The sequence below is a fragment of the Zootoca vivipara genome, chromosome 14 (genome assembly GCF_963506605.1).
Source record: "Zootoca vivipara chromosome 14, rZooViv1.1, whole genome shotgun sequence".
NCBI classification, from domain to species: Eukaryota; Metazoa; Chordata; class Lepidosauria; order Squamata; family Lacertidae; genus Zootoca; species Zootoca vivipara.
Window position 1 is genome coordinate 39,674,839 of NC_083289.1, and position 17,536 is coordinate 39,692,374.

Below are 17,536 nucleotides of genomic sequence, written 5' to 3' on the forward strand. Positions count from 1 at the left end.
TGGCCTCCCGCTGATGCCGCGGTCCGCTTGGCACTCCCTTGCAGAGGCTTGGGAGGGGGGCACTGGAGGGACCTTAGCACCAGGGCGCTGGATGGGCTTAAGACGGCCATGCAAGTGGGTGTGGCATGCCTCATCTTTGAAAGCTTTGCAGATGGGGCATGGAAACCATTGGGACGTCTTTGTTGCTTCCATCCAGTTCCATACTCTCCGACATTTCTCTGATGAAAATAGGGGTGTCCTAAGGAAAAGCAGAACATTCCAGGATCAAATCAGAAACCAGGATGGCTATTGTCCCTTCCAGGGACTGCCCCTGGAAAACAGGGACACTTGGAGGGTCTGCATTTACATGTTTTGCTGTCATTTTTTGTACCTTTGAACATTTCCATGCCTTCCAACGTTTCTCTGATGAAAACAGGGACGTGCTATTCCATGATGATGATGATGATGATGATGATCACGATGATTATAACTTTACTATTTATACCCTGCCAACCTGACTGGGTTGCTCGGGACATTCTGGGATCAAATCAGAAACCGGGACGGCTTTGTAAATCCGGGACTGTCCCTGGAAAACAGGGACACTTGGAGGGTCTGTAGTTCTGAATGTCTTGAATCTTGAACTCCTGAATTGTTACCCTGACCTTGTGTCTGCTACCAAGTCTTTATTCCCATGAATAAATATCTTTCTTACTTACAAATAAGAACCTGTTGGGAAGAAGGCAGCAAAATGTGTGTGTCAATTACAACCTTGCTCATTTTCCGGAAAATCTAATATCTGGGAGCGGGAGCAAGGAGAAGGTATGCCTTTCAAGGCTGCGCTTGGTGGTTGGCAGTGGGTTGGGGAACTGGGCATGGGGGAGAATTTCACTTCACTTCACATTTAAAAGTGACCTGACTGAATGTACAAAAGTGCATAGATTTGGATAGAGTGTGCATCTAAACACACACGTTGGCAAAAATAGCATACAAATATGCATTACGTTAGGGAAAATTGCTTGCAAAATGTGCACATCTGTCTAAACTACATATAAATTCTCACTAAAATGCTGAAGAATTTACATAAGGAATTTTTTTTTAAATGCAAACTGCTTCAGAAATGTGGAGAAGTGAATTTAAGAGTGGAAAATGAGAAACTGAGGGAACTTTAAATTTAAAGATTATATGGTCAGGGCGTTTTATGATGACCCCCATCTTATTGGCACTCACAATGTGCTCCCCTAGGCCACCAAACAGCTGTTGGGCAACCTGAGGCAGGCACGGGGGACCTCAGGCCCATAGCTGCCAAGTTTTCGCTTTTCTCGCGAGGAAGCCTATTCAGCATAAGGGAAAATCCCTGTAAAAAAGGGATAACTTGGCAGCTATGCTCAGGCCCAGGGTGAATGTGGCCCTCCAGGCCTTTCTATCTGGCCCTTGGAACTCTCCTGAGGCCACACCTCCTCCCTGGCCACACCCCATACCAGCTCAGCCTTTAAACTGAGTTACACTACATCAGGTATGTATCTCACTCTTTCCTGGGCTGTGGTAGTTTCTGCTACCTATAGGAAGCAGGGAGGGGGGCCAGGAGAACAAATATCTTTCCTACTTATGCATGAAAACGACTGCAGCACACTAGGAGTGATTCAGGCTTCACAAATCTCTAAAATAAGTCACTCTGGGCTAAATCCTGCAAATATTTGCAGCCTCATTGAATTTTAATTGCTCGAACTGCCACATTAGGCCCTTGTGGCTCATCTGAGTAGCAAGGAGAATGAAGTTTCTCGTGTGCATAAAGGGTAAGACGAGTAATTCAAAACTGGGGATGGATCGATCTGTCAATTACCCATTTCTGCGTCAGTTTGCTTAAAAGAAAGAAGAAGCCTTCATGGCAATTTGTACACATTTGAGTGCATGTTGCACCTTGTGTATGCATATTTGCATTCAGGTCTGCCTAATATTTCACATTTTTTGCAGCAGATTCCCCTTGTACATTATTTTCACACTTGTTGTGTATTTTCGTGGTTGGAGATTTGCATCACAAAATTCAGAGAAGTGCAGATTTCAAAGGACAGCTGTGTCTCAATTCACATATTCATCTCAATGTTTAGATGTTTTAATTTTTGTACTGTATGGATAAATTTCTGACTGACAGTCGAATAAAATCTGATTGATTGATTGATATTCATTCCCAAATCGTGAATTAGGCAGGTTCACATTAAAAGATGAACCAAACACATATCTCTCTCATCCCTGTCAATGCTGCCAAGTTATTTCCCCCCTGCGTATTGACCAGCAGCTATCTGCCCATATTCTGTCCATTGAAACTGGTGGGGCAGAAGGCAGGAAGGCCAATGGTAGGTTAGATCTAACATAACCCCTACTTTAAAACAGCTGCACCTACTGCCGGTTTGCTTCTGGCCCAGTTCAAGGTGTTCACAGTAGCTTTTAAAGCAGGGCCGGCCCACCCATGAGGCAAGGTGAGGCAACCGCCTCAGGGGGCAGAATTCACAGAGACAGCAGATCCCAATGTCCCCCTGGTTCCTGATGCAGATACTTCCTCACCCCTTGTTCCCTGACAGGGGGAGATGTGCCATTTTGGGGTCTGCTTCGGTTGCCAAAATGTCTTGGACCAGCCCTGGTTTAAAGCCCTAAACTGGAAAGCAAACCAAGGTTGGAGAACGATAATGCATCCCCCTTGGCAAAGATCCTTGGGCACACACTTTGCCAAACTGTCTTTCAACCAATGCTGTTGGGTTGAGTGTACCTCCCATTTCCTCTCTACGGCTTTTGAAATGCGAAATTTGAAACACTAAAATCCAGCGCTAAAAATAGTGAAGGAGGGAACATCTGTGAAAATGGTACATAACAATGTTTTTTAACATCTGCCCCTCTGGAATAAAATTGCTTGTGTTCTCATTTAACATCAGATAAATCTTTGTGTGCTGATATGTTTACATGTTTAAATGCAGGTTTGAGATGAGAGAAGAGTCTGATTTAATTGAGTACCAGCTCTTAACATCTTCATTGGTTTTAATTTTAGTTTGAACATGTTATTTGCAGACTTCCAAAAATGTTTTTCCTTTCCTTATGCTTCTGATGGTCTTAAGTCAGATGGTGGAAAGACAAAAATCTGAAATAGCCACTGGGATCCCCACCCCACCCCTTCTTCTTCTTCTTCTTCTTCTTCTTCTTCTTCTTCTTCTTCTTCTTCTTCTTCTTCTTCTTCTTCTATCACTCATAGCCGAGTAAGATTGTCTTCCATAAACACAGTCTTAACAGTGAGTCGATAAGTGACTGTGGAGGCCAATTCTGGATTCAAACGTCCTTCCACAATGGGGACATTGGTTTCCAGGCAGGAGTTGAGCACGGTGTGGATTTGCCAAGCGTGCCTTCCGCTTAGCACGTTTCTCCCTTGCGTCCTGAGATCAAGTTTCTTCAAAGCCCATGACACCTTTGGTAAAGGCTGTTCTCCAACTGGAGCGCTCACAGGCCAGTGTTTCCCAGTGCGAGTCATATTTGGTTCTGCGTGCCACACAAACCTTTGTTTGGTTGTGGATACAAGGGGAGAGCAGAGACTGAAGGGAACTGATAAGAGAAGATCAGTGCCCCTAGAGCAGACATATGGAAACTGTGTTCCTCCAGTTGCTGTTCAACTCCCATCATTCCCAGCAGTGGCATAGCATGGGTCGCCACCACCCGGGGCCACTCGGATGCAGACTTGGAGGGAGGGAAATGGGTGCATGCACATTCAACTGCCTAATGGTGTCCTTGCCACTCAGGAGATCACAGCCACAGAGGTCACTTCTAGAGAGGTCATTTCCTAGTTTGCATGGAGAAGTCGTTTTCAACAGAGGCCCAGCGACAGACGTACACAGCTGTATTAAGGCAGTTGAAATTTTGTGCCCTGACAATTTTGCACCTGGGGCAACTGTCCCCTCCATGCTGCGCCACTGATTCCCAGTCAGCATGGAGTCCAATGGCACCTGCAGGGAATGTAGCTCAGTGGCAGAGCAACTGCCTTGCATACTGAAGGTCCCAGGTTCAATCCCTGGTGTCTCGAGGTAGGGCTAGGAGAAACTACAGTCTGAAATGATGGGGAGCCACTGCCAGTCAGAACAGACAATACTGGGCAAGATAGACCAACGGTCTGACTGGGCTCAATGCAGATTCCTATGTTCCTATGGAGGGGTTGTGACGGGTATAGGGCTCCGTTGAGTTGTTTATGACTCAATTAGGAGCCTCTGATTATCGCCCGGCGCGCTTCCTCTCCGCTTCTCTGCTTCCGTAGAACCGGGCTGGCAGTAAAACACACACACAGCAGAGTTCTTCTTCTCACACAGCGAAAGCTTGTATAGCCGTTGGATAAAAAGCCTCTTAAGAACACACAGAGTCCAAAGTGTTCTAATAACTACTTAAGTTTATTCTAGAGAGAAAATAACAAACAACCTGGTGAGAGCGCAGACATCTTGCGACCGTCTCCCAGGCAGAAACGAAACCAACTGCTACATACAGAAACACTTCTGGTACATTCTGTAACATGATATTCCTCAGTGGTCAGGTGCTATACAGAACACAGTTAACTCTTTGGTTACTTGTTACTCATCACACCCCCTCTCACCTGAACACTGGGGATAGCGGGTATCCAAACTTACCCCAAAACCAACCCTTCACAGAATTCCCCATGCCGTTGGAAACTCAAGGGTTTTGTGAACCCATCTGCTAGGTTCTCTTGGCTTGGACAATACCTCAACTTCACCAAGCCTACCTGTATGCTCTGACATATGTTTGGGAAGCGGATGTCTAAGTGTTTGGTTCTGGCCTTGAACTGTCCAGACTCCGCCAGTCTCAAAGATGGTTGATTGTCGCCCCAAACAGTGATGGGCTGGCTACAATCACCCCAGATTTCCTGGACCAAACATCTGTAGTACTCCAATTCAGTGCATGTCGCAGACAACGCACAGAATTCGGCTTCCGTGGAAGACATTGCTATTAGGCTTTGCCTGCGCGACCGCCAACCAATCAGGGCATTTCCAAACTTGACTACCAAACCAGTCACTGACTTCCTGTCCTCCTGATTGGCCCAATCAGCATCTGCAAAACAAGTGAGTTGTGGCTCACCTTGCGCTGACATCTCCAAACAATACTCTTTGGTCTCCTGCAAATACCTAAGCACTCTCTTAATGCCATTCCAAGCATGCACGCTAGGTTTCGATGCTTCTCTACTGAGCAAATTGACTGCAAAAGCAATATCTGGTCTGCTCCATTGTGACAAATACAACAGACTCCCTAGCGCTGACTGAAACACTTCAGGACTCTCAAACGCTACTTTGTCTTTCACTTGTGAATCTTTCACAAAGTTTGTCTCCATGGGTGTTCTGACCCCTTTACAATCAGACATTCTGAACTTCTCAAGCAAATGTTCAATCTTGCCTTTCTGACTGAGCAAAAAACTTCCATCCTCAGTTCTGTCTATCTGCACACCTAGATAAACATTCACTGCACCTAGATTCTTGAGTTTGAACCTCTTGCCTAGCTCTTTTGCAAACTTCTGCACTTGCATCTGGCTCTTTGCTAAGCAGATCAAGTCATCAACATAGACAAGCAACAGTTCTTGCTGTTCTCCTTCACCTCTGAGATACAGACAACTGTCAGCTAGACTCTTCCTGAAACCTAGGCTCTTCAAAACAGAATCAAGACATGAATTCCAATTTTTAGCTGATTGCTTCAGACCGTAGATCGACTTGTGCAGCTTCCACACCTGACCTGGCACGTCACTCTCAAACCCTGGAGGAGGCAACATGTACAACTCCTCCTGGAGGTCAGAGTTCAAATAAGCGGTGTCCACATCAAAGTGGTTGACCACTAGGCCTCTCTGCGCTGCAGTCGCTAAAAGCATCCTGAAAGATTCCGCTCTCGAAGTCGGACTAAAGACATCTGTGTAGTGGATTCCTTTCTTCTGAGTAAAACCTCTAGCCACTAATCTAGCCTTGTACTGAGGCTCTCCAGTCACTGTGGGTTTCAGCCTGTAGACCCACCTACAACTGACTGCTTTCTTGCCTTCTGGCAACTGTGTTAGGCTATACACACCAAGAGATTGCATGGAGTTCAACTCTTTCTCCATTGCAACTTTCCACTTACTAGCTTCCTCCACTGACAACTGTTGCACCTCTTCAAAGCTTTCAGGCTCACACACTGCTAGGTTCGCCCATACACTGACAGCTGTAAACCTTTCAGGCGGTTTACCTTTCGTGGTGCGTTTTGAACGCCTTGGTCCCACATCTTCCCCCTCTAAATCCGAACTGCTTGTCTCTGACTGTGGCTCTCTCGGACTAGCAGCACTGTCAAGAGACCTACTACGCTTTGCAGCCCCCTCTGGGCTTGCTTTGGGTGAAGTGGGTGACCTACCACGTTTGCTGTACTTCCCAGGCTTGACCTGGGGTGAAGTCGGTGCGCTTCTGACTACTTGCTTCACTTCCCTAGAAGCTACACCACTTGGACCAGCTGCCTGACCTGGATCTGGTCCTGCAGCACCTGGAACTCCAGCATCAGCTACCTGAGTTTCCTCTTCCTGGTCAAAACCTGAAGACCAGTCAAGAAGAACTTCGGGGTTAGCATGAATGCGTCTCCAGCCCTCTTGTTCACAGAACGTAGCACTCCTGCTAATGTGAACGCGGGTTTGGTCCCCCTCTGCTGGTACAAACCTCCAAGCCTTTGAGTTTGGTTCGTAACCACAGAAGATCATTTTTCTGGATCCTGATCCACCCTTTCTGCGCTTCTGCTTTGGAATTAGAACCCAAGCCTCACACCCAAAAGTTCTGAAATAGTGCACCTTCGGAACTTTGCCATACAACATGTAGTAGGGTGTGTTGTCCACAACTGAATTAAAAGCGCGGTTTGAACAATAATTCACAAATTTATAGCATTCCCCCCAAAACTTCTGGGGTAGTCCTGCATCAAACAACGTTGCCTCCACCAGTTCAGACAGCGTTCTAAATTTCCTTTCAGCTAAACCATTCTCCTGTGGACTAAAAGGAGCGGTTTTTCTGTGCCTAATTCCCTTGCTGCGGAAAAACCCTTGTAGTTCTGCACTCAAAAACTCTCCCGCCCTGTCACTCTGAAAACACTGGACAGTGACGGAGAACTGTAGTTCTACTTCGGCTACCCACTCCTGTATCACTCTGGCAGCCTCCCCCTTCTCTTTCAGTGTTATGACCCAGGAAAAATGGCTGAAATCATCCAAAAGACACAAAACATATTTTGAACCACCTAAACTTAACGTTGACATAGGCCCAGAAATATCCAAGTGCACTAACTGAAATGGTTTTGTGCTCTTCCTCTCAGACCTAGGATAAGAGCATCTCTTCGTCTTCGCTTTCGCACATGCTCGGCATTGCAGGTGTTTTTGACATGGCTTGAACCTGCAACCTTTGACAAAATCAGGGGCTTTTTTCACATAAGGAAAAGACATATGACAATATTTTCTGTGCCAAGCATGAATACAATCCTTATGGATAGCGCCCTCTGTGCCCTTTGGGGTATTGGCACTTTTAGCCTGAGCATCACCAGTGTTACTTCCACCTGCTTGCCCCCTCCCATCTAGGACAAACAGACCATCAGACCCAACAGTAACACTTACCAGCTCAGCCCCATCTCTGGCAATTTTGCAAACACCATTAGCAAAACTTATTTCAAAGCCCTCACGCAATAAGCAAGACACACTTAAAAGACCATTTTCCATGCCTGGTACAACATAAACATCAAGGTTAGTGTCTAAGCATTGCATATAAAAAACACCCTTGCTTTTAATTGTTCCAGAAGAACCATCAGCAAGATGCAGGCTCTTTTCATCTTCAAGTGGCCTGCAGTTCAGGATCTGTCCTGAAGGCGGTACAAGATGATGGCTGCTGCCTGAGTCGATAATAAAAGTGAAACTGTCCTGTCCTTTGTTTCGAATCGTTGCTAAGGCAGCAGAAAGACGGCTGACAGGCTTATCTGGAGTTTTCCCACGTCCTCTGCCTCGGCGCTGCTGGCTGGTCCCACGACCACGTCCGCTGGGTTGCCTGGCACCTGGCTGAGTGACCTTGGCTGCTTCCGGAGCTGGGCAGAATCTCGCTACGTGCCCAGGCTGCTGGCACCGATAGCAAAGCCTTGTTGCGCACGCACTCACAGTGGATTCCTCAGTGCTTTTTACTGCACCCCCACTGGCTTCTCTGTGCCCACGGCCCCCCTTCTCAGCCGATTCTTTCTGGCGTCTCAGTTCCTCATCCGCCAAACTGTTCCAGGCTTGCTTGGCATTCTCAGCATTTTGCACATAGGGCAGTTGCGTAGTATCGCAGCTCATGGCAATGGCACATAGAGCCTTATTGTCTTTCCTGGTTTCTGCTGCAAACCTCTGTGCTTCAGCTGCTGAATTATCAGCGACAGGGGTTGGAGGATTTAACACACAAGTCCACAAATCCTTTCCTAGCAACCACATTCTGGCCCTTTCTCTCCACTCTGCATAGTTGTCGCCATTCAACCTCTGGAACGGCACGACAAATGACTCCTGTAGCTGCTCCGCCATCTTGTCCACCCCCGGGCTCCGTGTCTGTGTACTCACTCAGAATAGCTCACGTTGCTCCTCCGGGTAGACTGCGGATCCCAGCCTTCTGGTACAGGGTCTTTCTGCTAGCGAGTGCATCTATTGATTGCCGACTGCAAAACAACAGGTTTCTCCCAGCTAGCTCTTTACACCGGCTTTCTCCACGGCTTTTACAGCTGCAATCACCTTTTATTGCTTTGGTGATTGATTAGGTTCTATGACCCATAACCTGTGACGGGTATAGGGCTCCGTTGAGTTGTTTATGACTCAATTAGGAGCCTCTGATTATCACCCGGCGCGCTTCCTCTCCGCTTCTCTGCTTCCGTAGAACCGGGCTGGCAGTAAAACACACACACAGCAGAGTTCTTCTTCTCACACAGCGAAAGCTTGTATAGCCGTTGGATAAAAAGCCTCTTAAGAACACACAGAGTCCAAAGTGTTCTAATAACTACTTAAGTTTATTCTAGAGAGAAAATAACAAACAACCTGGTGAGAGCGCAGACATCTTGCGACCGTCTCCCAGGCAGAAACGAAACCAACTGCTACATACAGAAACACTTCTGGTACATTCTGTAACATGATATTCCTCAGTGGTCAGGTGCTATACAGAACACAGTTAACTCTTTGGTTACTTGTTACTCATCACAGGGGTATCCATGCTGAAAGGCTTTCTTTCTCTGATCCTGCAAAACACTGCCCACATCCTGCAGGGCATGGCTGGGTCATTGCAGACAAGAGTCATCCCCCACAAGGTAAGGCAAAGCAAAGCACTGTTTGCTGTAATGGCATGTCAGCAAGACAGAGTTTAACTTAGCTAGAGAAAATAGCAAATGCAGAAAACAGACACTGACAGATTCACATTGCGATCAGAACCAACATCATTCCTGCTCAAGCGGACAATTTTGATTTAGAGCCATATCTGCCGGTGGTTTGCTTTTTCACCAGCTGTCAATCACGGGAGACAAAGGGCTCCAGGGAACCTGCTTCAGTACATTAGAGATCACCTTTTCGACAGACAGCCCTGTCTCTTCAGTTTGCCTCGCTCTCTCTCCAAAACATCCTGGGAGAGAAGGGCTAGGGAGGTATTAAGAAAACTCTGCCATCTTACTCAAGGAGAAGAGCAGCCTAGCCTGGCAACCTTGCTTGGAGTGCACCAGGTTCTAATTTTAGGCTTTGGATCAGGGCAATTGTCACAGTCAGTGTGTATTAATAAGTGAACATTCAACTAAGGTTGTTTTTTTTTAAATAAAAAAAATGTCTTTAATATTTCCCTCTAATTCTGAACTCAGTAGACCTGTGCCAATGGCTTTGTAGGGAAAACTCTGTATGCCACAGAGGTTTCAGGATACTGGGAGGAATCCCAAGGCGCTCAAACTAGTTAAAAAAACACCACCACCAGACCCTTACCCCATATGCAAAAATTATTTCCCTCCACAAAATAGTCCCTTCGACTCTAAAAAAAAAAAAAGGCCTCCCGCTGTTCTTGCTCAATAGGCTTCCAAAAACAGGCGTGTGACAGTGTGTAAGGATGGGTGAATCTGTCAGTTTCAGTTTCCTTCAGTTTCTCACTTTTTAAGTCTTACGTTCTTTCCCATTTTAATATCACTTTGCCTTTTTGAAAAAAAACAACCCCTATTGGAAATCCCACCAGCATTTTGGTGCAAATTTGTCCTAATCTATACTGATTTTTGGGTCCGGGGGGGGGTATGCAATTTATCTAATACACACATCTTGGAAAAACAATCTATCCTAATATCATACATTTCTGTCAGCAACTTCTATGCGCAATTTAACATATTTAAAAATCTTATCTACCATAAGTAATGTGACTAGCCTATAGGAATGAAGCTGCTCAATATATTCATTTCTTTTAGAGATTGCCTTCAGGTTCCTGGGATCTGTCCCCCTGAAAGAATATTATTAAAGAAGCTGAATAACTGTGGAATAAAGATTATCCGGAAAATGTTTATATTATTTTCCCTGGAACCTGTTTGGTCCATTGAGCAATGTTCCTGATCCAAAATTTCTACCTTCGGATGGGAAATGGCTCCTCACCTCTCCTTGAAAAATTATGGCTTATTTTACCATTGCTAGGCTACATCCTAATACAGGGCTCAGCAACCTTTTTCAGCCGTGGGCCGGTCCACCGTCCCTCAGACCATGTGGTGAGCCGGACTATATTTTTTTGGGGGGGGGGGGAATGAATGAATTCATATGCCCCACAAATAACCCAGAGATGCATTTTAATTAAAAGGGCACATTCTACTCATGTAAAAACACACTGATTCCCGGACCGCCCATGGGCCGGATTGAGAAGGCGATTGGGCCGCATCTGGCCCACGTGCCTTAGGTTGCCTACCCCTGTCCTAATACATAGAAGAGATGCATGCAGTCTGCGAAGATGATAAGAAGGGATTAATACCCCTCTTTCCACCCTCCAGGCCCTCAAAGCAATTTACAACACATTAAAAGAAAATAATAGCTTTTCCTTACGCTCTGCTCTAAACCATTCCCAGTACTGTGGGTCTCACTGTGGCTTGTGGCTACTCAGGGACATAGGCACCATTTTACAACCAATCACTCCCCCAATGTGGGTAACTGATTTAAAGAAAAGGCACGTCACCTTCTCTGCTCCAAATGCTCTGGACCACTCTTCACTGGAGGTTCCTATCCCCCTCCCTTTAAAACTGCGCCTTTTGAGCCAAGGAGCAGAAAGGGCCAAACATCATCCATTCTCATTTTACAAATCCGGTATTACCATCCACATGCAATCACCCAAAAAGGAAGGGGAAAAGTCTGTGCGTCCTATGGAGCAAAGGCAAGAGCCAGGGCTAGGGGCCAGGGTCAGAGCATAGCTGTCAAGTTCTCCAAAAGGGAAATTCCCTTATGCTGAATAGGCTTCCTCATGAGAAAAGGGAAAACTTGACAGCTATGGGCCAGAGTCACGCACAGCGGGAAACCGGCTCTCGGGCTGCTTCCGTGACAGTGGAGAGGGCTGCTTCTCTCTCTCTCTCTCTCTCTCTCTCTCTCTCTCTCTCTCTCTCTCTCTCTCTCTCTCTCTCTCTCTCTCTCTCTCTCCTTCCTTCCTTCCTTCCTTCCTTCTCTTTCTTTCTTTCTTTCTTTCTTTCTTTCTTTCTTTCTTTCTTTCTTTCTTTCTTTCTTTCTTTCTCTCACCCCTTCCCTCCCTCGCTCCCTCTTCCAACTTGAATAAAATATAGGGGGGGGCAGGTAAGCCCCACCTCACATACCGTATCAGCCTTTCTCAACCTGTGGGTCCCCAGGTGTTGTTGAACTACAACTCCCATCGCCCCTAGCTAGCAAGGCCAGAGCTCAGGGAAGATGGGAGTTGAGGGATGATGGGAGTTGTAGTTCAACAACATCTGGGGACCCACAGGTTGAGAACCGCTGCAATTGATCTCAAGACAAAGTGCATGCACACTATATGAATGACAATGCCCATCAACATGGGGGGGGGGGAGAACAACTTCCTCAAATATTTAATGGGGGGGGGGCAAAGGCACCTAGGCCTCTAGGAGTTGGCTGCTATGCCTAGGGCAATTCAAGAAAGCAAAATATTTTTTTCTTGTTTTCCTCCTGTAAAAAACAAGGTGCGTCCTATGGTCAGGTGTGTCTTAGGGGGCGAAAAATACGGTAAGTATTTTTAAAGTTTTGGTTTCAGTAGGTGTGGGGGTTTATTTGTGTGTGTGTGTGTGTGTGTGTGTGTGTGTGTGTGTGTGTTTAAAGGAAGCTTCCTAAAGAAAAGAGTCTTCTTCTGCCTTTGGCTCGGACTCAGATTTGCATCTGGTTTGATACCCAGCTCCTTCTCTTCTCTGTGCATTCCTTGCATAAGAAAGTGTATCAGAGTACTCCATCATGGGTTCAGAGAAAATTCGATTTCCTCCAGATGCAGTGTACCATAACAGGCTGTGATCAATCACATTAGAAGCTGTAGCCAGGATAATAAAACTGTACCTGCCAGCTGCTTTATGTATAAGATCATGCCAAGCAAATTACAGGATGCTTATCAAGAGGACTATGCGGGATAAGCTAGGAGAAAACCAATCTGTCATTCATAAAGCAGAGTCGTGGAGTTGGCCGTACCATTCTGAATGGAAAGCTTTCCAGTGCTATTAGTTAGAAGGGACACCAATGGTAAAATGCAGTGGGGGTGGGTATTTGGCCCAGGAATGGTCGGGGGAGAGGACACATCAGAGAGGCATCGTAAGCCAGAAGTCCAGCTCTAAACTGCCATTTTTAGTTACATGTAATTAATGCAATTTTAATATCGTTTTCCTGTGGGCATCGTAGTCCAGATGACTGACATGTGGCACCCTTTGCACAATGCTCTTGTCTGGAAACTTCTGTCCTCAAATGCTTGAATCTGCCACCGAAAAATATTGATGTATGGGCATTGAAACAATGAAAGGAAGAAAAAAGACGCATAACAAATATGGGCTTGTTTCCTAGTTTCATTCTTTTTCAAGAGCAGCTTCCATTTCCAATTATCTCTTTTAACTTCTGGAAGACCCCTTTTAGCACCAGGGAAGGGGGAGAAGTTCAATTCAGGTTGTGCTTAAAAGCAAATTACCCAGTGCACCATTTCCAAAGCAATGACAACTGAAACACAGCCATCTTCCACCTGATATGGCAAAGTGGCAGTTCTCTGGCCAAGCAATGGATATTCTAGGGCAGGCATGTCAAACCTGCGGCCCTCCAGATGTTTTGGACTACAATTCCCATCTTCCCCAACCACTGGTCCTGCTAGCTAGGGATCATGGGAGTTGTAGGCCAAAACATCTGGAGGGCCGCAGGTTTGACATGCCTGTTCTAGGGTAAAGTGTGTGAAAAATATGTTTCTGAACATAACATACAAAAATACCAGTGGCGGCTGGTAAGCCCTGGATGTGGTGGGGTGGCCTATGGCCAAGGTGCTCATATAGGTGGATCCAATAAGGTCACATGAGCGGGACCAAGGAGGTGACACCAGTGGGGCCAAGCTGTTCTGTCTCCCTCCATCCCCTCCCTTGCAAATATGTGGACACTAAAACATTGGAGCTGTATAAGTACTTCCTGCCTAACCAAATTGAACAATGCCTAACTTGATTTAGGAGGAGTGCCTGCTGCCACAATTTGTAGTGTGGGTTAATGTTCCAAAGGTCCGTGTACCCTGTTTCTCATATTTTAAGACATACCCATAAAATAAGCCATAGCAAGATTTTAAGCATTCAAGGAATATAAGCCATACCCCGAAAATAAGACATAGTGATAGGCGCAGCAGCAATGCCGGCCGCGGCAGGAGGAGGAGGAAAAAAATAAGACATCCCTTGAAAATAAGTCATAGTGTGTTTTTTTGAGGAAAAAATAAATATAAGACATGTCTTATAATATGAGAAACACGGTAGTTAAAGCTATGGTTTTGCCAGTAGTGATCTATGGCAGTGAGAGCTGGACCATAAAGAAAGCTGATCGCCGAAGAATTGATCGCTTTTGAATTATGGTGCTGGAGGAGACTCTTGAGAGTCCCATGGACTGCAAGAAGATCAAACCTATCCATTCTGAAGGAAATCAGCCCTGAGTGCTCACTGGAAGGACAGATCCTGAAGCTGGGGCCCCAATACTTCGGCCACCTCATGAGAAGAGAAGACTCCCTGGAAAAGACCCTGATGTTGGGAAAGATTGAGGGCACAAGGAGAACACGAGTCTGACCAAACTGCGGGAGGCAGTGGAAGACAGGAGTGCCTGGCATTCTCTGGTGCATGGGGTCATGAAGAGTCGGACATGACTAAATGACTTAACAGCAACAACATTCAGAAGTAAACCACACTATATTTCATGGGAATGGCTCCCAGATAGAACTGGAACATGAATTGGTTAGTCTCAAAGGTGCAGCCTATGTAAAGGATCCCCCAAGCAGATGTTCAAAGAAATGAGGAGGCACTTGTGGAACAAAACTAGACTTTTTATTTATTTACGCACAGTGAGGGTTCTAGACTTGTTGGTTAGTCATGTGAGGCTTACTGACCATTTCATTTCCCATAAGGTGTAAGAAGCAACAAGGGGATGGATCATCTCTCTTGGACCTGGGAGGAACTGATCAACCAAGTGGAAGTACCTTGGAAGGAAGTGATCATGTCCTTCTGGGTTTCATTATACAGGGGCAAGGGAAAGCTGAGTGCAGTCACACATGCACTCTGGAGTTCAGGAAGGCTGATTTCAAAAAGCTAAAGAAACTACAGGGTAAGATCTCATGGTTAGCAATAATCAAAGAGATGGGAGTCCAAAATAGATGGGAGTTTCTTCAAGGTGAAATAGTGAGGGCACCAATGCAGACAATTCCAACAGAAAATAAAATTGGAAGACATCTAAAAAACAACAACCCAGTGTGGCTTCATAAGGAGCTGGAAGATGAGCTGAGATTTAAAAAGGGCACGTTTAAGAAATGGAAGAAAGGAGAAGTCACAAAGGAAGAGTAGACATGAGTAGCTAACATTTGCAGGGAGAATGTCAGAATGAGCTCAGGCTTGCATGTGAGGTTAAATCTAGTAATAATAATAAAAAGAGGAAGAACAAGTAACTAGTAGGTCCTCTTTATGGAGAAGACAGAGCAATGCGGGTGGGTGACAGAGAGAAGGTGGAACTGCTCAGCACCTATTTTGCCTCTGTCCCAAAGGAAAGCAGTGCCCAGCCTGGTGATTACAGAATAAATGATGCAAGGAGGGAGCTGCAGCCCAAGAAGGAAAAGAGGAGGTGAGGGAACACCTAGCTATGCTAAATGAATTCAAACCTCAGAGCTCCTGTCTATAATCTTTTGGAGTACCTGTGGACCGGAGGTAGGCAAATCTTGTCCTCATCTTCAAAAATGGGGAAAAAAGAAGACCTTGGTGGGTGTTGGCTTGACATTGATACCAGGAAAGGTCCTAGAAAAGATGCTGTTGGATGCTGTGATTACTAAGGCCCAGCATGTGTGTTTCACAAAGTCATGCCAGATGAATTTAATGTCTTTTTTTGTGTGGATAAAATTACTACAAGCTAAGTGGATCAGGGGAATGTTGTGAATAGAGTGTTTCTTGATTTCAGTAAGGCTTTTTGACAAAATTCCCCATTATATTCTTGTGGAGAAGCTGGTAAAATGTGGGCTGGATGAGGTTACTGTTAGGTGGATTTGTAGCTGGTTGAGTGACCGAACCCAAAGAGTACTCATGAATGGTTCCTTATCATACTGGGGAAAAGTGACAAGTGAGGAGCCGTAGGGTTCTGTCCTGGACTTCTTGTTCATTGTCTTTATAATAAATGATTTGGATGAAGGAATTGTGGGGATGCCCATCAAATTTGCAGGTGTAGGGAGAGGTAGCTAATGCCACAGAAGACAGAATCAGGTTTCAAGATGACTTGAACAGATTGGAGAACTGGGCCCAAACTAACAAAATGAATTTCAATAGGGACAAATGTAACATTCTGCACTTAGGCAGGAATACCCAGCTGCACAAATATCAGATGGGGAAAACCTGGCCTGCTTATAGTACATGTGAAAAGGATCTAGGGGTCATAGTAGGCTACAAGCTTAACATAGGTCAACAGTGTGATGCAGCAGCAAAAAGGCTAATGCTCTTCCAGATGTATAGTGTCCAGATCAGGCACAGGCAACCTTGGCTCTCCAGATGTTTTCAAACTACAACTCCCATGACCCCTGGCCACTGGCCCTGTTAGCTAGTGATCATGGGAGTTGTAGTTCCAAAACATCTGGAGAGCCAAGGTTGCCTATGCCTGGTCCAGATCAAGGGAAGTAATAGTACTGCTTGGTCAGGCTACATATGAAGTCCTGTGTCCAGTTCTGGGTGCCATAATTTAAGAAGCATGTTGACAAGTTGCAGAGGAGGGTGATCAAGATGACCAAGAGTCTGGAAACCAAACCTTATGAGGAATAGTTTAGGGAGCTGGGCATGTTTAGCCTTAAAAAGGAGGAGAATGAGAGGAGATATGAAAGCCACATTTAAATATCTGAAGGGCTGTCACAGGGAAGATGGAGCAAGCTTGTTTTCTCCTGCTCCAGAGGGTAGGACCTGAACCAATGGCTTCAAATTACAAGAAAGGAGATTCCGAGTAACCATCAGGAAGAACTTTTTGATGGTCAGAGCTGTTTGACCACCAGGAGGTTGTGGACTCCCCTTTCATGGAGGTTTTTAAGCAGAGGTTGGATGACCATCTGTCATGAATACTTTAGTTGAGATTCCTACATTGCCGATGACCCTTGGGGTCCTTTCCAACTCCACAGTTCTATGATTCCATGATTCTAAGTATTGTTTGGAGCAGACCCACTGAAATAAACGAACCTGTTAACAATTAATTTCAATGGATCTACTCTGATGTTGGCTGCAAATTGTTGTTTTCTGGTGATTTCTTTCACATTTTAAAGCTCTGGATTTATTTGCAAGTATCTCTCCTATTGTCGAGTGTTCTGATTTATACCTTATGCTTAAAAGTGAGCTGTTTATGTGGTGGGCTTTTTGTGCAACATCATAATCTCCACTTACTTTATTGCACCTGGCTAAATGGCCCTCTGTCATCCACCTGTTTTTTGAAATGAAAATTAATAGCTCCCTTATGACCCCTTTAGTAACACAATGATATTTGTGTTTGGCTTCCTTTTAATGTGGTTGGTTGGCTTCTTTTTTTCTATGTGGCGAAGAGAAAAACCACTTGATGCGGTTCAAGAGAAATGTGGGCCATGAATTAACCTGAGATTGTTTTGTCTTTAGTCTACTGAATGCTAATACTGTAGTTTCAGGCTGCAGCTAGTTCAGCCCTGCCCAAGTTGGACATGTCACGAAAGCCTTTATGATCTCATGTTTTGATTTGCAAAGGCTGCAATGCTTCCAATAAACCATTTTTACTGTATGGTTATTACATCCTTCTGGCTTCTCTTTGGGATTGCTTGTCTGTTTTAAAAGCACATCCAATGACTATTTCAGGTGCTTTGCG